This window comes from Bombus fervidus, chromosome 1, assembly GCF_041682495.2.
Source record: "Bombus fervidus isolate BK054 chromosome 1, iyBomFerv1, whole genome shotgun sequence".
NCBI classification, from domain to species: Eukaryota; Metazoa; Arthropoda; class Insecta; order Hymenoptera; family Apidae; genus Bombus; species Bombus fervidus.
The window spans coordinates 16,693,620-16,712,746 of record NC_091517.1 but is presented as its reverse complement, the minus strand read 5'-3'; the positions used below and the strand labels follow the sequence as shown (position 1 = coordinate 16,712,746).

The window sequence follows — 19,127 nt, the reverse complement described above, 5'->3', positions numbered from 1 at the left end:
AAATCGAGTTTGGAACTTAGTTAGATAGATGGCTATTTAAGTATTAATAAGAAAATTATTTTTGTTATTTGCCGAGATTTTATGTGAAGTAAAGGGGACACACCTAACGTAATAAACAACCTCGTGATACTACATTTTTGAAATATAAATTACACTTTCAAGTATAAATTAAACTATACTGGCTTTCCAAGACCTTGTTCAGGACTACCTGAAGAAATATTTTCCTCACAATTACTAAGTGTCCAGTGACTTACGGATGAACATACATGAGAAATTCTACGTAGAGACACTAATACCCTAAGCTGATTATCTAGTCATAAAACCCTGCTATTTGTTTGCAGTGAGCGAACTTCAAGTGGCATTGAAAAATGATCAACTAGCCACAATCATAAATCGTATTCCGGAGAAAAGAACCGGTGACTTTGGCGACTGTAAAATTCATAAAAATCTAAGAAGTACATTACACGTCACGTGGCTCTCCTTAACAATCTGCTGCTGACGCTCGTCAAATGAAGTGTTGCTTTTTATTGAACCTCTCTATTATTATTCGCCGTTATACCGGTCCTCGTTAATGTTACAGCAATGAGAGAGTTCTCCAGAATGGTATACGATGTTTGAAATGCAAGGGTTTTCAGGATGCCTACTTATGTGCATTCGAAAGACCAAGTGACCTGCCTGCAACACTGATTACACGGCATACAAATGAATATTTAAAGGCGAATGAAACGAAGAAGAGTTTAGAGAGTTTTTAAAAAAGGATCTTTATAGCGTAAAAACAAAATTTACATAGCGATTTAATGCTACCCTGAAAAGAGAAAACTCAGTCTTGAATTGATTATGAGGCAAAGTATAATTGATAAGGAAATAAATGTGTTCGCTTATAATACGTTGGCCTCCTGGTCGGTCCTCGATCAGAAAAACTCTGATTTGAACGACGAGGCAAACAGGCAAAAGATTTATCAGTTTCAACACGGCTTAGTGTTGCTTTCACTTCGAAAGAGATGTTCGATGCGAATGCCGTTAACTTCAATGCATTCCTCAATGGTATAAACGTATAACTATGTTGCACTTTCAACTGTTCCTCGAGTGATATACACTTCATAATCCGGAGCTACGAAACGGTATTTTTTATTGTCTAACATTTACATATATCAATTTCTCGGATTAACCTTCACCGAGATATCAACGCTTTCTAATCTAAAATTTCTTCTTCTTATTTTTGAAAGACACAGTAGTAAATAATATGTAATCACCTAATCACTGGACAGAACGTCACAAATTTCCTAATTCAAAAGTAATTCATAAAAAATACAAATTCTCAGTCACTTAATTCGTGTCTCAATTACGATCTTCTGCCCAGAACAATATCATCTTACTCGTTTCAAACAAACGAACAAACCGTACGAACCATTTGGAGCAACGTTCGCGAGAGTTTCAAGAACATCGTTTCTTGAATTCTTTTAACGTGACAATTTACGACACAAGGATACTTACAAGCATAGTACGCGACAAAGGCAATTTCTCGCCAACAAAGATACAGACTCGGTATTCAAGCATTTCATACGAGGCTAATAAATGAACAGTATTTCGAACTTTGCCACTAATGACGTTAATTTCGCGCCGTCTCTTTCTCGTTTGAACTTCCGCGAGAAAATCAGATTTATCACGATCTCTCGCTAGAGAGAGAGTAAGAACTCGTGAAATTATATCCGCGTAAATAGCGGCGCGGAAAGCTCGTGTACCACCAGTATCCGCGTATTTCATGCGTGGTCGTCGCACTGGGCGCTAATTTTTCCTCTCCCTTTAAACGTACCGCGATCTCGTACGACCGCAACAACTTCGATGCTTCGACTTCGTTAATAAAAAGAAAACGGACAAGCTAATTACCGTTATCGCAACTTACGTAAGCGTACTAGTACCTACGTATCCGCAACAGGTAAATTGTATTGCGATTTACTGGTAGGGTCAACATCGTTAAGAGCTTGAGGAGGCACGTTATTTTCACGAAGGCTCGCGAAACGCGTCGGAAGAAGAAGGATATACCGATTGGTACATGCTTGACGATTTTCCCAATTCTCCACATCTTTTCAAACCGACGTCTGTGGTTACTACGACAAATTCAGTTGCGTATAGGGCCGCGATTATTATCGAGACACGAGCTTTTTCCCTAGGTCAGAATGGAACATCGATTAAACAGACATTTTGCGGTCCGTAAAACGAAATTACGTTTCGAGATGGTTTCTTAGAAATCTATTGGAAACGTTTACGACAAGACGCGTTCACGGCTGAAATTTATTTTCTAAATCATTTTTTGCTAGGAAACGTTGTAATAGCGCGACCGTTATGAGGTCATTATGCGTGCGGAATCGCGAGAGGAGGTAACGCGGTGTAAATCACCGATTTTAACGAGCTTTTGCACGGCGATGGAGCTTGAAACGGTGGAGCTAATGATATTGTAATTTTAGGGGCCGACAGTTAATAGTTTAGTAGATATTTAATGTACGAGTTTCTAGAGCTCTTTAAATGTCGTAATAGATGCAACGATGATTAACTGAGTAAGTATCCATTGTTTTTACGTGGAGATTCTATTTGCATCCTGTGATCATATTTAGCGAAACAGTTACATTTTAGTACAGCGTGTAATTACAGAAGTTAATTTATTTGTATGAGAATGTTGCCAGTTTAATATTAACTTACACTGCACACACAATATAGGCTATAAAACATTCCTGTTAATATTTTTTGATACTTCTGTAAGCAGAACTAATTTTCCAAGCATTAGTTTTTATTACATTTATAATGTTAGCATAAAAGTAGACTTTTACACAAATAATATTATTTCCTTCGTAAAATTTCTAAACGCACTCTTTTGTATAATTAGGATATTTATACTAGAAGATTTTACTCTATATACAATGTTAACGGACAATATTGTTACGATTATTACACAAAGTTTTTTATAACTTATAAATTGATGAAATCTGCATTGGAAATACAGGACCTGTTTAAATGGCCCTGGATACAGCATCTATAATAGATACCGTTTCGAGGATCAAGGTGGCAAATCTATCCTTTTATATACAGCCTCCTACAACATGACTGGCATTTAGAGGGTCGTTATTAAGTCTTTTAAACGCCTGCTAAAAATGAAATCACGATCAAATTCTTGGCAAACGTCGTAATTCATACATCTAGACGTTAGGAAGTCTTGAGACACGGGGATAAATGAGCGTTTCATGAACATCGTCCGGCCCGTCGTGCTTCTTAACGATCGTAATAACGACGTCCGATCTATATTTTTCGCGTGGCATTACATTTCCCGCGGGGGAATGTAAATTTCACTAGAACGGGATAGAGCTTGCGGAATTCAAGAAGACAGCCGGCGCTGTATCGCGGGTAGAACTGTATAATTTATGTGGTATCGCGTATCATTACCGTTTCAACTTGGAGCACCAATCGCGGTCTATTTAAACGATGCGCGGAATCGATCATATAGATATTTATGCGTTCGTGTGTCGGCATATCACGTCCGGTTAACCCCCGAAACACGATGGTTATGGTATTATTTTGAAACGTGTATACAACCGTGTATAAATATATCAACCGATGGGAATTCCCTTGGAACTCGAAATCATGCTATGAAAATATACATAAATTTCTGCAAATTGTGGTTCTAGGAGCTACGTTGCTCGCGGTAATCCCGCGAGGCAGTCGCTTTAAAATTAATGGAAGCTAAAAGCTAATACCACGCGTGGCTTCGCGAGTGGTTTCGCTGTTTCTTTGCGGATCAGACCGAGATCTTGAGAAGTTAAGCGGAAGAACAGGCTAGAATTTAATAAAGAGGAGAGAACGTATATAGATTTCCGTTACGTTCTCTCGTTATTTTATTTTTTCTGTTGTCCGTGGTGAAAAGCAGGATATCCTTTGACGTGGCGGATTCTCGTCGCTGCATTGCCCGAGGGTTTAACCGATATTAATTAACATATTATAAAGACGAAGGGGGCGTATCTGGAATTATCATAATTCCTCAATTACCTCTTAATTGCAATTACCTCTTGGTCGATATCTTAATTACGAATCTATTTACCGCCCATTTCCTTCACTATCAATAAGCCGTGGTGCGTGATTTAGCTGGTCTCGAAGCGTCGTCGGTGAGCTCGCTGACGCGCGCCGCGACGTTGAACCACTTACCGGTCGAAGTAAAGTAGTGCAGCGACCGGAAAACTTATAAGAGCTAAATAAATTCAATTACGGACCCCAACGTTTCCCGTAAGAAGCTGTATCTGCCGCCGATCTTCTTTCTACCCACTGATATATCTGCTGTAGCTTCTAGAAAAGAATAAGAGAAAGTCAAACCGAACCAACAGTCGGAAGAAATGTAAATTTGCAAGAAACGCTGCGCTCGTAATGTTACGTTGCAGCCGGTATTTGCGAACGGGCGAATAGTCGTTCGTAGCATTGTAAACCCGGGGCTGGAACGTGGGAACCAGCTACGTGCGATTTCCGTCCGATTCGTTCCGCGAAATCGCCAGACGCTCGCCGATTTCGAATATTAGACCCATGGTGAAAGAATCCCTGTTCGTTGTTGATTCGGATCGTTCAATCGACTGAATAGTCATTGGAAGAACGAGAAATGCAAGTCTAACAATCGACTCGATTGCCCGATTTCTTCACCTTTCCTATAATTTTCACGAAAGGCAGATTCGATTTGCATTAGAAATTTTGATAATCGTTCCTGGGAATGCTTGGTTTTACTAGGGTGTAATTATTTATAATTTGAACAGGTGTTCTGGTAAAAGTGAAATACTACTTTTCAATTTGATGTAATTCAGTCGAATAATTATATGGATAGTTAACATCGTTGATTCCTTGATGGAGTGATTTCACCAAGAAATTTTACAGAAAATCAATTTAAAATAGACATTATATCATTGCTGTCTTAGTAAATATTTCACTGTTAATTTGTTACAAACATCTGAAGATTGACTCGCCGAAGAATGGTGTCATTGAATAGTTAAATTGATTTGAACCGATGATAAGAAACTTTCGTAAATTGGAACCGGAAATTGGAAGCAATTACCAATGATATAAAAGATAACGGTACCATAATCTAAATACGTCTCTAACCAGTCTATAATTATTTTATGTGAAAGATATACTTTAAACGTATTATTTATTTTAAGTAATCTATTTCACATCCTTTCCAATTATCGTCCATTATAATGATCATCAACGTGTACCAGTCGCTCGATCCATCATTTAACTTGGCAACAATCGTTTCAAACAATCAAACTTTCCTATCAAATGAAACCGCTCTATGCAGTTGAAAAATTCGAATATTTGAAAATTTCTCTATTCAATGCCTTGATCGATCGATTCTTTTCATTCTGACGAAATCAATCTTGACGTGAACCTCGGAGCTGCGCTTTCAGACGCCCACATCATGTTATTTTCACACACGGACACGACAGAATATCACGACTCAAGGAGGTACGATATATATTTAACCAAGAGAAATTGACCTTTTCTTCCGATCGAACAGAAACGTCGACGTTTCCGCGAGCGTTTGCCACAAATTCGCGGACCTCGCCAATAATAAGCGTGAACTTCCAGTTGCGTATCTCTGCGCTTCGTCAAAGAACGAACAATCGACCGACGAGGAACTTTCTAATAATCACGGGCCCGTGCCGCTTTCACGATCGTGGCGAGTGTACGTGCCAATGCGTTTCATTAAACGATCCGATGGTTTTCGTCCGATCGGCTACGAGGAAATTATAGATCCGCAGATGGGACGGCCCTATCGATATCGGTAATCAGAAAATACTCACAATGCCCGTTCTCTGAAAGATTCTTCCTATCTAAAGCCAGATTCACACATTTGTTAAACACGAATATTGGACATTCATTATGATCCACTGACCAATGCTCGTTGTATGATTTGTTGTATGCAGTATCGATGATTTCTATCTAGATACATATATCTATTCGTTGAAATATCAATGCTTAAAATTCCAAATTCCATGCAATGGAGTTATTGACAAAACGCCATGTTAGAAGATTTTAATATATCTGAGAATAAACCAACAATATGGAATCATATTTATTTTCTAGAAAAATGGAAGCAACGCAAAGATTGATAGAGAATATACAAAAATAACATATAATGCGTACTTTTAAAGCCAAAGAAAGGATAAAAAATTTTCGGGAAATTGATCAGCTTGGCTCCTGAATATTCAAATGTTTGTCGAAACGTATATATTATACGTTTCTACTTATTACGTTCCTATTTTAAATTCGTTAAACATCAATGTGTGAATCCGGCTTAAATGTAATGTTCACCCTTAATGATACACCAGGCTATACATACAAGATATTCTCGTTTCGCTGTTATTCACAGTGTTTACTTTGTACCATGAATATCCGTGGAATGGTAATAGAAACATCGGCGGAAGAAATTTAAAATGTGTACACAAAGTACGTCCGAAGTTTGCGCTTATCCTACATGTACAAAGAACGGTATGGGTGAGAAAGAAAGAAGAATATTGCTGAATCCCTTCAATTTGTTATTTTTCAACGAGTCTCCGAGCTTTTTCCTTGTCGGAACTGCAGTTTGCATGGACGTTGTCGGTCACGAATGTACGAAACACGTTTAATATCGAATGGTGATACTGGTTTTTGCGATTCGAAGCAGACGAGTCTGTCTTTGTTCTATAATAACGCGATTGGTGCGCATCATTGCATCCTACGTAGCATTTCGAAACACATCTATGAAGAATCGGAAATATCTAATTGCTTCAAGAGCAATTCATTTGGGACTTTCAGGAATTTCTAAGTCGGCGATATTATTTAGCTCGTCTACTTAATCTACTTTCCGCGCGTATTCTTTTTTCATATAAAATATGTTTTATATCGCTCGAGAAAGGTATAAGAGAGTAGAACTATTGACATTTTCTTACACCATGTTAAGGATTTATTTTTTTTGAAAATTTTGAAGTTTTTTTTAAAAACAAGAGCAGGAAGCTGTTATCAAAGTTAGCATCATTCGGTGAGTTTGAATCGCGATGGATAAGCTTTCAAAACTTTCTTGCGATTGAAATTATTGTAGAACCGTATTTGAGATAACGCGCAAATTAATCGAAACTTCTTAAGATGTATGGTACGAATCTCAAGGGACAAGAGGAAGTCCGCGGGTCAGTCGCAACTACATTTGTTACGAGACCATGTTCCTTTCTTCGGCTCGTAAAAGGACTTTACGACCGTTATGGATTATGCAGGTTCCTTTTGTGAACGGCGAACTGTAGTCCAGACTACGTTCTCCACTAACCCGACTGCGTCTTCGGGTGTTAAATCCCTCGATTCTTAATTCGTGACGCGGTGTGAAAGTTCATCAACGTATTCTTGGCCAGAAAGCATTTCTGTAAAAACACAGTTCCGAATGAAGGTTTAAGTACGTGATTCTTTTTTATTCGGTAGTGAAAGATGCTGAGAATCACAATGATATTGAAGAAATCGAATTATGGAAAATACTTGATGGGAATATCTATCGAGTTATTCTGTGAATTTGAATACGAAAAGGAGCAAAATAATTTCAAATATACTCTCCTCGTAAGGAAATGGTTGGCGACGTTTCGATATTGTAATTATTCTTATATTATGTACATACTATATTCGTCCGATGTCAGTAGCTTGGACTAATGTTGCTAACGTTAATTCGATGGCAATTGGACGAAAGTGGCGTTCGAATGAATTATGCGAAGAAATAGTTTAGCCTTAGGACTTCTGTGCGTCTACCGTATTTTTATTGCGAAGTATTACATTTTATCTATTATAATGTAATTAAGCGGCAAATAATTTATCAGCGACTATCAAAATGTTACTTTAAGTACTTTTAAAAGATAAGAGATAAGATATCGATAGATAATAAGACGAATGTAACTGTATCACCATTCAAATTTTCGATGTGTTGAGCGAACGAACGACCACGGTTAGTTTCGCTAATTGTTCGTTTCTTGCATACGACATGACGTCTTCGTTTACCATGAATGAAACGCGCCGTTTATTCTCGTTTTCCCGTTAAACAATTTAATTAGCGACGTGTCGCGAAAGAACTTCCGGCCTCGAAGCCAGTCTCGCGACTTGACGAAACTTCTAATTGCCTTCGCGAGACCGCGTTAACAAGCAGAGGCATCCCTGCAGAAAACGCTGATGGATGCGGTGCGCCGGCATTGTTGCGCGATCAGGCCGCGTGAATGCGGCTTTCGAAGTGACCTGCCCATCAAATACGATCATTAAGCTTTTATGTTACTGTTCTAATGACGTGAAGTATGAAGATGAATAAAGCAAAGATACAAGTTGCGTCTCTATTGTGTTTAATATATACCGAAACAAAGATAATTAACCGAGGAATTAACGAAATTTAAATTAAGCATACAGGAAGTTAAAAGATTTAACACAAAAGTAAATAATATTCATGGAACAAGATAAATCGAATTTGATTAATATTTTCTACGTTTTAACTTATGAAGTTTGTTCACGACATTTTTATTGCGAATAGATTCTGTTGCTTTCTTACCACGCTGTGTTGGCTGTTTTTGCATAGTGTTGATCTTAGTAATAATTTCCAACAATATGTATGTATGTTTGTAGTTTCAAAAGTAAAATTGGAGTGTATGAAATCTGGCGCCAGTGAAGTTTCACCGCGTCTTCGGCTTCCTGTTTAATTGAACTGTTGGCAAACTCATTAGCAGACTCTAGACAGTGCAGTTCAGCCGAGCTTTAATCTAGTTTTAGTTCAGTTCTACTTATAGTTGTGCTGCTAGGTTTTAGATAGTTCAATTATCTTGTAAAATTTTGTACATTCTAATAATTGCTTGCAACTAAAATTCTCTAGAGAACTAAACACGTAATGGAAGAGTAAATTGCTTCTTCATAGGTATACTCCAGTTTATGTTCTTGCAATATACAAATTTCATACTAGCGCATAAATATAGAAATATCGCGCTGAAATAATCAGAAAGTTTTTTAACCTAAGACTTTCCAATGAATTTTTAATATACTTTCAGCGATGTATGTCATATTTTCAAAGTTTATAAAAATATTATTTTAATCTTGCCGACGATCGAAGGATTTTACATAAAGAAGGAAGAGCGAAATTTGATGCGATATAGATTTCATGAACCTTCAATTTCATCATGCGTCGCAAACTGGAACGATGTTATGCGTACAGTTTGTTACCGATGCTATTTCCACGGAAGCATGTAGCCGGAAGCATAGTACGTGATAACAGACATTGTCGTTTTCGTTGCATGTAGTTTGATGTTGCCATAACGGAACTCGAGAACTACTCTCGATATTAGTGGGTGGAATGCGTCTTTCTAGCATAGTAGATTAAATTCTCACCAATGTTACCGGTACGCCAAACGATATTTTGCACTAGTTCAGTACTTAGGTATTTTAAAATATCTGACATTTTTTATCAATCATATTCTATCGAAATAATCATTTTCTACCCCTATAAACGAAAAGTATCCTTCCATTTTTCGTGTCTCTCCCAATTCCGAATATTCTCATATCTCTCTAACATCTCCTGTTTAAATTTTTCTAAAATTCTCGCGTAATCATTCCATGCATACAAATACATCATCCAACTTAATCATCATCGTCCATGTATCCAACAATAAGTGCACACAACGAATGAAATACATTCAGCTCTTCTTTCTCATCCTCTCTCTTCCCTCCGTTTCTATCCATCCGATTTAAACCAATAATTTCATTGACTAATAATATGCAGGTGTTCCGAAAAACATTCAATATCGGAATACAATTTTATACTCTCATATACACTGTGTGGATCTACAAACGTTCAAAGATCAGTATTCATGATCCGATTCAATCGCGACAGATATAACAACGGTATCGGTGTTCAACGCGAAAATTGAAATAATCCGCTGAATCTTTTCTCCTGCGATCAGCAAGCATTCGAGGCAATTCGTACAGCGCACAAAAGGGATCTCTGCAGCGGCGTGATCGCGCGTCAGTGGCAATATTGAAAGGATGAAATCCCCATTTACGCTTTCAGCGATCGTCGTTGATACATCATTCCGTGGACTAGCGACAGAGTTTCATGGACCGTACCGGACCAGACAACAATGGTTGATCCGGGCGAATGGTATTTTTATAGTTTCAGGGCCTCGCGACGTTGTCCGGATGGACGAGTAGAGTCCAGACGCGTTCGCGCGCTTATTCGTTTCGGCAACAACAAAAGCTCGGCAGATTGATGCGCGATTGCTCTGAGGCAAGAGCTTGAAACTTTTCAGACAGCAAAATGGTTTTTTCATAAAAATACGGCGCAATTCGTATCGTCGCTCACGTTTGTACGCGTACGGTTGGAAATTTGTTGTTCCTCGAAATAAAAAAGAGAACAGAGAAAAATAAATGAGGAGGTAACACATAATCGATAAAATAGAACTGTTAATGTACACTTACAAAGATCGAACAAAGAAGATCCATACGAGTACTATCGCGTAACAAATTCTATAAAAGAAAATACAGAAAACGAAAGAAGAAAACAACACCGGAAGCGAGTCAAGTACAACTAACAAATGACATCCGCAGTAGATGCTCCTAAAGAAGAAATAAGAAGAAAATAAGGGATGAAGTAAAAGAAGGAGGAAGGTAAGAGAAGAAAAAGACAAAACACTTGTCGTTGATCAAGGTGAATCGATGAACGTGTAAGAGCACATACGTAGTTGGACACCGGTTTAGTTGGGTTCGATCGGAATCGAAGGGGGTGACGCGTGTATCGGCCTTAAACGGCTGCTCGTTTACGACATCGTGGGGCCAACACAGTAGCTACATCAGGCGGTACAGGCTTGGTGTAAGTGGCAAGAGTTGCCAGTGAGCCGGAGAAACCCTTTTTAGGTTAATGCAGAATGGTATAGTGCACTCGAGCGCGCAAGAGTGTCCCAGCGGCACTTAAATTACACCGATGCGCCTGTAAAAGCCTGGTCCCATGCAGGATGAATGCAACTAGAAGTAACGTTGCCGGCTACAATAACAAGGTCAACGTTTTTTATTCCGTCTATAAATTTTCCCTGGCTAACATATAGGGCTGCAATTACGCATTGGCGTTTGTTGCAAAAATTGCATTTCGCTTATGCTTACGCTGTTGCAATCTCGTTGTAGGAACGATATTCGGGAACGGTGCACTAAATATTCCAGCGAATTGCGCTAACTTCTGACGATTTCTTCGATTAACGCATTCGTACATTTCGCCTTTAAAATCTCTCTCTAAAAAAAAAAAGAAAGAACAAAACTATAGGTACATATTTTTCTTGAATGTTGTTCCACTTAGAGCATGCTAATTTCTCTTAGAGTTTCCTCTGTATTTAAGAAGGAAACTTGGAATAAGGAAGAGAGGATGCAAGAAGCAGCTGGAATTATTTAAAAATCGACAACAACATCAAGTAGATGTTTTTGTTGAGGAAGTTTTGTTTGAAATCAGACAAGTGTAGAACAAGATTAAATCGGAGTGTCAGACTTCAATGGGATAATTGATTATATCTGCCATAATATTTTATGAATGATGGAATAGTTAATGTAAATGATTCGTTTATTGAATAAGTATATTCTCAATGACGTAATCTATTTTTCGAGATCCTCTTAACATTTCCTATCCCGTGTACTTGTCACTAACTTTAGTATTCTTGCGCACAAGGATCACTGTTTGTGCAAGTTACTTACAACTAGTCATTTGTCATTCGCTATCTTAAAGTAACTTCTACATAAATCAAGCGTCATCGTTTAATATCTGATTCTCTGTACAAAAAACCATAATCCAATGCTGCTTCACTCGTTTATTAGAATCATATTCGTCGAGTTTCATAATTTCTATATCTACAATATATTTATATATATTTCCATGTTAATTAAATCCGAATATTTTTTATTTTAACTTCCATTGTTCAATTTCATGGCAAGAGTAAACATTTTAATGAAATCTGAAACGCTATTAAAATATTTAATTAGAGGGAACAAGCGTTTGCGCTAAATTCTTGGAATTCTCATATCCCTTTACTCTCACTCTGCTTAAACAGAATAATAAATAATATTTTTGGATTTTACATTTTCGTTAATTATTTTAATAAATATATTTTCGCCTAACACTATTTGAGTACTTTTATACAAATTTTATAGCAAACTTTTATCACTTGTAAATAAAATTTGAAAATCATTTCTTCGCGTACTATTTTTATGATTCACAATGCGAATGGATCGGACTTAAATGATTGTTCTTAACCGATGCCCCGGGTCCGTTCATCGACTCAAAACGTCGTAGTCAACGTTGGTGGCAACTGGTGATGGTGAAAAACGGGTTTAGTCCGGACATCGTTAGCTGGTTTATTACCGATTAAAGACTGAACGAAAGACACACGCGGAATTGGCGTATTTGGGAACTGATTGCGACACGGAACGATAATTATAAATTACGCGGTTCTTACGCTTTACTGCGGTGGGTTACGGTTCTCTTCTCCTTCGACTCGTAATGAAAATCATTAATTCAACCATTGTGCGTGATCGTATAACTCACGTGTTTGCCGGTCAAGGTCCGGGAACAGCTATTTTCAACCACGACGAATACAAAGACGATTGTTCGTTCGAAGCGTAGATCATCGACAACATCTGTTTGAGAAATGGCAATGCCTGTTTGCTCATTGACTTAAGATCGTGGAGTACGTTTACGAAATAATGAAACTTTATTTTCAATAGTTTGAGCGAGATAAAGGGAAAACGATTAAAGGATTTTAACTGGTGCGGTGCAGGAGTCATTGATTAGATTCTCTAGTGGTGTTATGAAACTTTCTACTTTAACTTTATAAATTCGAATAATCGAGTGTCCGCGCTTCTATAAACCAAATGAAATTCGAATCTCGCGTGCTTGAATGTTTCAAATATTTGGAGATCGTATACTTCATAAACTCGGGAAAATTCCATATTATTCAATGTAATTATGAAACAAGTATTTTATTAAAATGCGAAGTTCTTCTTAATCATAGATCCTCGTAGAACGCGTAGTTGCCTTTAACATCTTACAGAACCTTAGATTCCCTTCGATATTCCTCCATACGAATCTCAACGTTATTAGAAAAATGAATGCACTGAAACTAATTTATTCTACTATGTCATTAAGAATCTATGCAAAAGCCATCTCTAAAAAAATAAATTCAAACCTCCGAATGTCTCAAGAATTAATCCAAACCGCATTTCGTTAGAAATAACCCCCAAGCTATGAGTATATCAAATAAATGTACATACTCATCTTCCAATAGAACGTCTAAGCGAAGGAACGAACCAGTTCCTATGCCATACACCGACTATAATTTCACCGTTTCAGAGACGTTGGAGTCGAATTCTGGGAAATTCCGGCTATTGTCGATTCCCGTACATTCCCGTATATTTCTCTCGAACCGTTTCGCGAAGAACGTGTTTGCCAAGAAGAAGACGGCGACAATCCCGACGTTCGTATTTCGATATCGAGAAGCATCCTTATTCACTGTTCACCATCGGATTTATGCGACGACTACAGATATGCGCGTGTCGTAGCTAACGGCGGATTTATCCAACTTAATTCGAGCGAAACTCCCTCGAGTTTCGTCGCAACATCGCGTCGCGCGCGACGCCTCGACTACGTCGTTATCCGCGCGACGACGCTCGAACGAGCCTCGCTATTATTTAATGGATGCAATAATCCGTAGCTTTTTCCCTCGTCGACCCTCGTTCTTCTCTCTTTCTCGCTTCTTTCCTCGTCTGGTCGGCCAACTTCCACGTTGCTGTCCGTTATCATCGGCGAAGAACGTGGCGCAAGTTAATTAATTTCCCTGTCGCGTCGTCTCTCGCCGCGAAACGTGTGTTCCGCCGTTGCGTAACGCGACGAAAAGACGCGACGGGATTACCAGAGCTGCAACTTTTAGGATTACGCAACGACGTTAATTAATTTCGTGAGAACGATTCGATCGATGAGAAACGCGCGGCGAGAAACGACGACGAATTACGAAGTTCCTTCGATGCCATGTGGTTCACGGATTTATGAGCGAGTTAATCCTTCCTGAGAGCTAGAGATGGATGTATCTACGATCACGCGGTTGGCAGGGGTCATTTTGATACGTACTGGAAACATTTTCGCCCGTGTTCAAGGAGCAATGCTATATTAATCTTATATAGGATGTTGTCACAGTGATGAGCGAAATTTTTGATACAGATCAAGTTTCCTGGCAAAGCCTTGTATAAACTTTTGAGGATTTTTAATTCAATTCTTGTTTGTAATTATTGTGTCATATATATACTAGTATTCTTCATGTGTATAATTGCGACCTTTTGTTGCATTTTATTTTAATCTATGGATTGTAACAGCATTTTGCTTTTTATTGTTCGGAATATATATGTTTAAAGGTATTATAATATCAGGAGTAGTGTAAATCATAAAGGTTAAAACCCGATTTCTTCGAAACAACCGCTTAACTGCCTGTCGGAGATAAAACCATTATACCTCACATATATTCTGCGTTTTACTATCTCGTTATTTAAGTCGTAACGAGAAACAAATATAGGTATAATTATTTTCCAGAACATAAACTTTATTATATTAAATAATACAAATCAACAGCTACATTCCCATTTACATTTCAATTTGTCATCAACCAGAATCACCCGAATAATTATGTTTTATCGTAGCGACAAAATTTGCAACACATCCATCAAGCTAGACTTAAACCAGACTTTGCTGACCACGTTTTACCGTGGATAGGAAGTGACACTGTTTTAATGCATAATTTAAAAGTGTACTCTTTATCTCCGCGAACCGTTCTTTCCTCCACCCGGCGACTTCTTATCGTTCCGTTATCGCCGTCACGCTCGGAACAAGAATATTTCGCTAATGAACCTCCTCGTCTGGGAATCTGGTCGTGCGATCTAAATCGTAATTTTCTGTGTGCGTAATTTCGCGGTCTTGACGTCGTCAGACGGAAAGAGAAAGAGGAAGGGAAAAAGCGGAGAGATCTCGGACGAGTAGAACGCAATTGCGTGACTGAAACGATCATTCGTCGGCCTTTTCATTCGAAAAGCGGAGTTCGAAAAGAGATTCGAGGGCAAAACGACGAGTCAAAGCGCGAAGGATCCTCTTGAAACGACGCGTTCGCTGTTCATTGAAACGCGGACCTCCAGCTCCTTTCTTAGACTCTCTTTTTCACCGTTTCCCCACCTTCTGCATAATACTCGATCAGCACGCGAAATGAAACACGTCGCGTGTCCCGCTACAGGGTAGAAAAATAGAGGAGAGGTGTATATGCACAAAGAAAGAAAGAGAAGAACGACGATGGAGCGCGATAACCGGCGTCGAAACGCGTCTATAAATCTTGGCGATGTGTTTGGCTGGTGGCGCGCGCGCACAGCGACATAATTACCGCCCCCATTCGCCACCCCGCGAGATATATCGCGGCTCTTTCGTCGGTAGGCAATCACGTTTGTTTGTACTTGGCGTTCTCGCTTTCTTATTTACGACAACCGCGATCATTCATAATAAATATCTTCGCGGCAACGATATAATGAATGACTTCCCCGATCTCGGATCGGTGGAGAAGAAACGAGGGGCAGCGGTCGAGGACACGCGAAACCGAGAGAAGGTATAGCATAGGTACGTACTCGATGTGCGTACAACGATAAAACGAGAGAAAAAGTCCGGTTTCCTCGAGGGGCAGGGGGCAAGGTAAAAGAGGAAAGGAGCGAGTCTACGAGCATAGACGTATACAGGTATTAAAGCGAAAGAGGGAGCAAACGGTGAGAAAAGAGGAGGGGAAAAAACGCGAGGCGGAGATCGCCGGAGGCATCGCGCGGGTAGGTACGCCGTTTTTACGTGATTTATATAGAGGCGGTGGAGCGAGTAAAGTTGCTAGAACATAGATATTCTAGTTAAGAACCGGCTGAGTCGATCTTCGAGGAAAATTGCCCGCGAGTTTCGAAGTTAAGTTAGGACGAGCGACACGAAAACCGTACGAGCCCTCTACGTTCGTAGATGATGGATGGTCGCAGTGACATAGATCAACCAAGAGTCGAAATTTATAACAGCGGACGGGATCGGAGATCGTTTCTGTATTTGCTAGATATGTGGTCGTTTTGGTTTATGCGTTGCTATTGGAAGGTTAATAATTCTTCGTTATTAATTTTGGCGATTACTTGCTGTTTGTATCGGGGTTGGATAAAACGACGGGATTCTGAAATGAATAACTCTGTCGATTGTAAACGATCAAAGGAATAAAGAAGATAAATGTGAAAATGAATCGAATTCTCTGTTTTCATCAAAGCATGATGTATTGCCGATAGCGTTGAATGAAAGTAACCTACAAGCAAAGGATCTAGATTTGAAGTCGACATCAGTAAATCATACGGTGCGGTTCTTTTTCTCTTGCGGTGATACGGCCTTTTCACCGAGTTATTTTGTTATTACACGCGTATAACAAGATTTTCTAATATAAGGTTTCGGAGTAGTTCGAAGAATGAATCTGTCGATAGCCTAGATATCTTAACTGGTCAGTGTGACAAGCTGTAAATAAGAGGTTCGGTGTCCCATTTAAATAAATTGTGCAACTCAGTCTTATTCTTTTATTTTTTAATCTGGATTTTTAACATTTTCTTCTCTCGATTGCAGATAATATCAGTGTAAAATGCAGATTCTGTATTTAGCATTATTATCTTGACTCTAAACGTTTTGTTACCATAGAAATTAGTTTCTTTTCTATTTAAAGTGTATGGCAACTTTTCGAAGCACATAACGCAAAAGATTCGTGTACTTTTCTCTAAAAAGTTTCTTGCAATAAAATAAAACTTACCGTCTAACAAACTTTAGATACTGAAGAGGAGTTTGAAATCTTTCTTACGAGTCAAGAGTATTTAAAGAAACGTCACCGTTCTGTGTTTGTGACAATAAATCTTCTTCACCCTTCTCTACACGAGAGTCTCTTTACAATCAACTATGCTCGAAGTGTCTGTAACTCTTTTATACTTTATTTTGTAACAGTCTCCATGCTTCGAAACAAGAAAACGAAATCTTGGCGCGATTTAACAGAACGCCGCTGAATTTCTTTCTAGTAAATTGTCAGAATTTATCCAAGAAACGTAAATACCAAGCTCTACGCGACAATAAAGGAAACTTCGCTCCTTCGCGACATGAAACACAATGGAGTTCGAAAGCGACTCAACGATTTTCTTACGCGAAGTATTTGTTGCAAATGCCAATTTCCAACTATAGGTTTATCAATGTCGGTATTTATCGAGCAATATTGGTAATCTCGCACCCGTTTCAAAATACAGAAAGGCTTTCAATGTTTTAAAAATCACTAAGTTAACGATAACAATAAACGATTTTAACTTTAGTCTTTAATTTATCCTATTTCGTTTTATTTCTTTTTTATTTCTTCTCACCCGGTCGATTTTCTTTTCATGCAACACTCGTATCAAAGCTACGTGTCACCGGTCCCCAGTGTCTGCTGAAAATTTACCGCTTCCTCGAGACGAGCGTAACCGTAGACGTCGCGTTTCCGCCGTTAATTCGCACAGCCGTTCTGCGGGTCGCAGTGTTCACGGGCCACGGAGTGGTCGTGATTCAAGTGACGCGAACATAATAAGTAGCGTCGACTCATGGCAATTCATCGCACATGGATATTTAGAGAAACAAGTCAGACACGTGAAATGAGGTACGTTAGTCTCAAACACACTATGCCGAGCTTCTAAATTAAATCGGCAACTAGCAGCGCCAATCACAGTGATGTAAGTCAGTCAGTTAAAATTTGTAGAAATCAACGCTTTGCGTTTATTATTCTAAAATCTGATAATTTATTGAAACGTGTTTTAGAGAAGAAATTATCTGCTGTGGAAAAGAAATTTGATATGAAACTAAACGAAGCTAAATCGTAAAAATAAATTAACCTAAACAAACGACTTTTGGGAGTTCAAAGACACGCTTAACTTAGACTCGTACTTAAAACATTGATTTACACTACTGTAGTTCTCGTTTCGATAATTATGTAGGGACATTAACGATAAAGACAGTGGTTTACGTTTTTTCGATTGGAATAAAAACAAGACTGAAATATAATACGAGTCTTCTTTTTTCCACGTTTCTTTCGATTTACTCGTCCAGGCGCTCCTACCTTTACATTTTGTCGGTTGACCGATTCTACGAACTCGCTGTAGTAATGGCGGAAATTGCTACTCGATACCGCCGTGGATAAGGTGTTGCGGTCGTTTCGTAATATTTAATCGTTGATGGTAATCACATACAGCAACCGGCAAAAACGTCTCTAATCGATTTCCCATAATTATCGCGACGCCTGCACCCTGATCAATGATATCTCGTCGACGGTAATAACGCTCTCTAATCCGCGTGTCGAATTTCATTCGATCGACCGCAACACTATTGCCGCTATCTAATTATGCATGGTACTGCTCGCCGGAATTGCACTCACAGTCGTCCGGCATGTAGACGCGATTCGTCGCGACGCGTTACAACATGCGTAATCGAGATCGGTGAACGTAGATAATGTCTGTTCTACATATTATGGTTTTCAGATCACTGTGGAAAAGCATTTGGCCGTGATGTAGTACGAAGATATAGAATTATGCAAATGTCTATCTCATTTGTATAATAAATAATAAACTTCCTTTTCCAAGATATCATGCTAGTTTTACTATTCCCTTTGCTAGAATCTTTCAGGATTCCCTATCTTTCTTCTTCTTCTTTCTTTTCTATTTGAACTTTGATGTTCCCTCGTCCTTTCTTCTACATTATCTCCTTCCGCTCCTTTCCATTTCCATTTTATCTCTTTCTTTCTCTAAAGCTTTCCAGTACCAAGTATTATTATAAAAGATTCTAATGAAATTAAATCCCTTTTATTACTCAAGTAACGCAATTAAAACAAACCACCCCGTTTCAAACAAAAAATTAACATTTTTAGGGAAAAATTGCACTTTTCTTTCCTCGTCTATCCCTTCTTCGATCTCCTTTCGTTTTCGACTCCTTCGTTATCCTTTCATGAAAAGAGGCAATCATCGTTGTAGAACTATCGATAGACGGAAGG

At 38.7% G+C, this 19,127-nt stretch overlaps 1 long non-coding RNA gene across 1 annotated transcript; it reads right to left on the bottom strand.

The window, feature by feature from the left end:
- Positions 1–9,814: 9,814 nt before the first annotated feature.
- LOC139989754 (uncharacterized) lies at positions 9,815–11,261 on the bottom strand. Its single transcript, XR_011800401.1, has 3 exons — positions 11,121–11,261; positions 10,745–11,047; positions 9,815–10,623 (listed from the first exon to the last, which is right to left on the bottom strand). It is a non-coding gene; the product is annotated as an uncharacterized lncRNA (long non-coding RNA).
- Between the last annotated feature and the right edge of the window lie 7,866 nt (positions 11,262–19,127).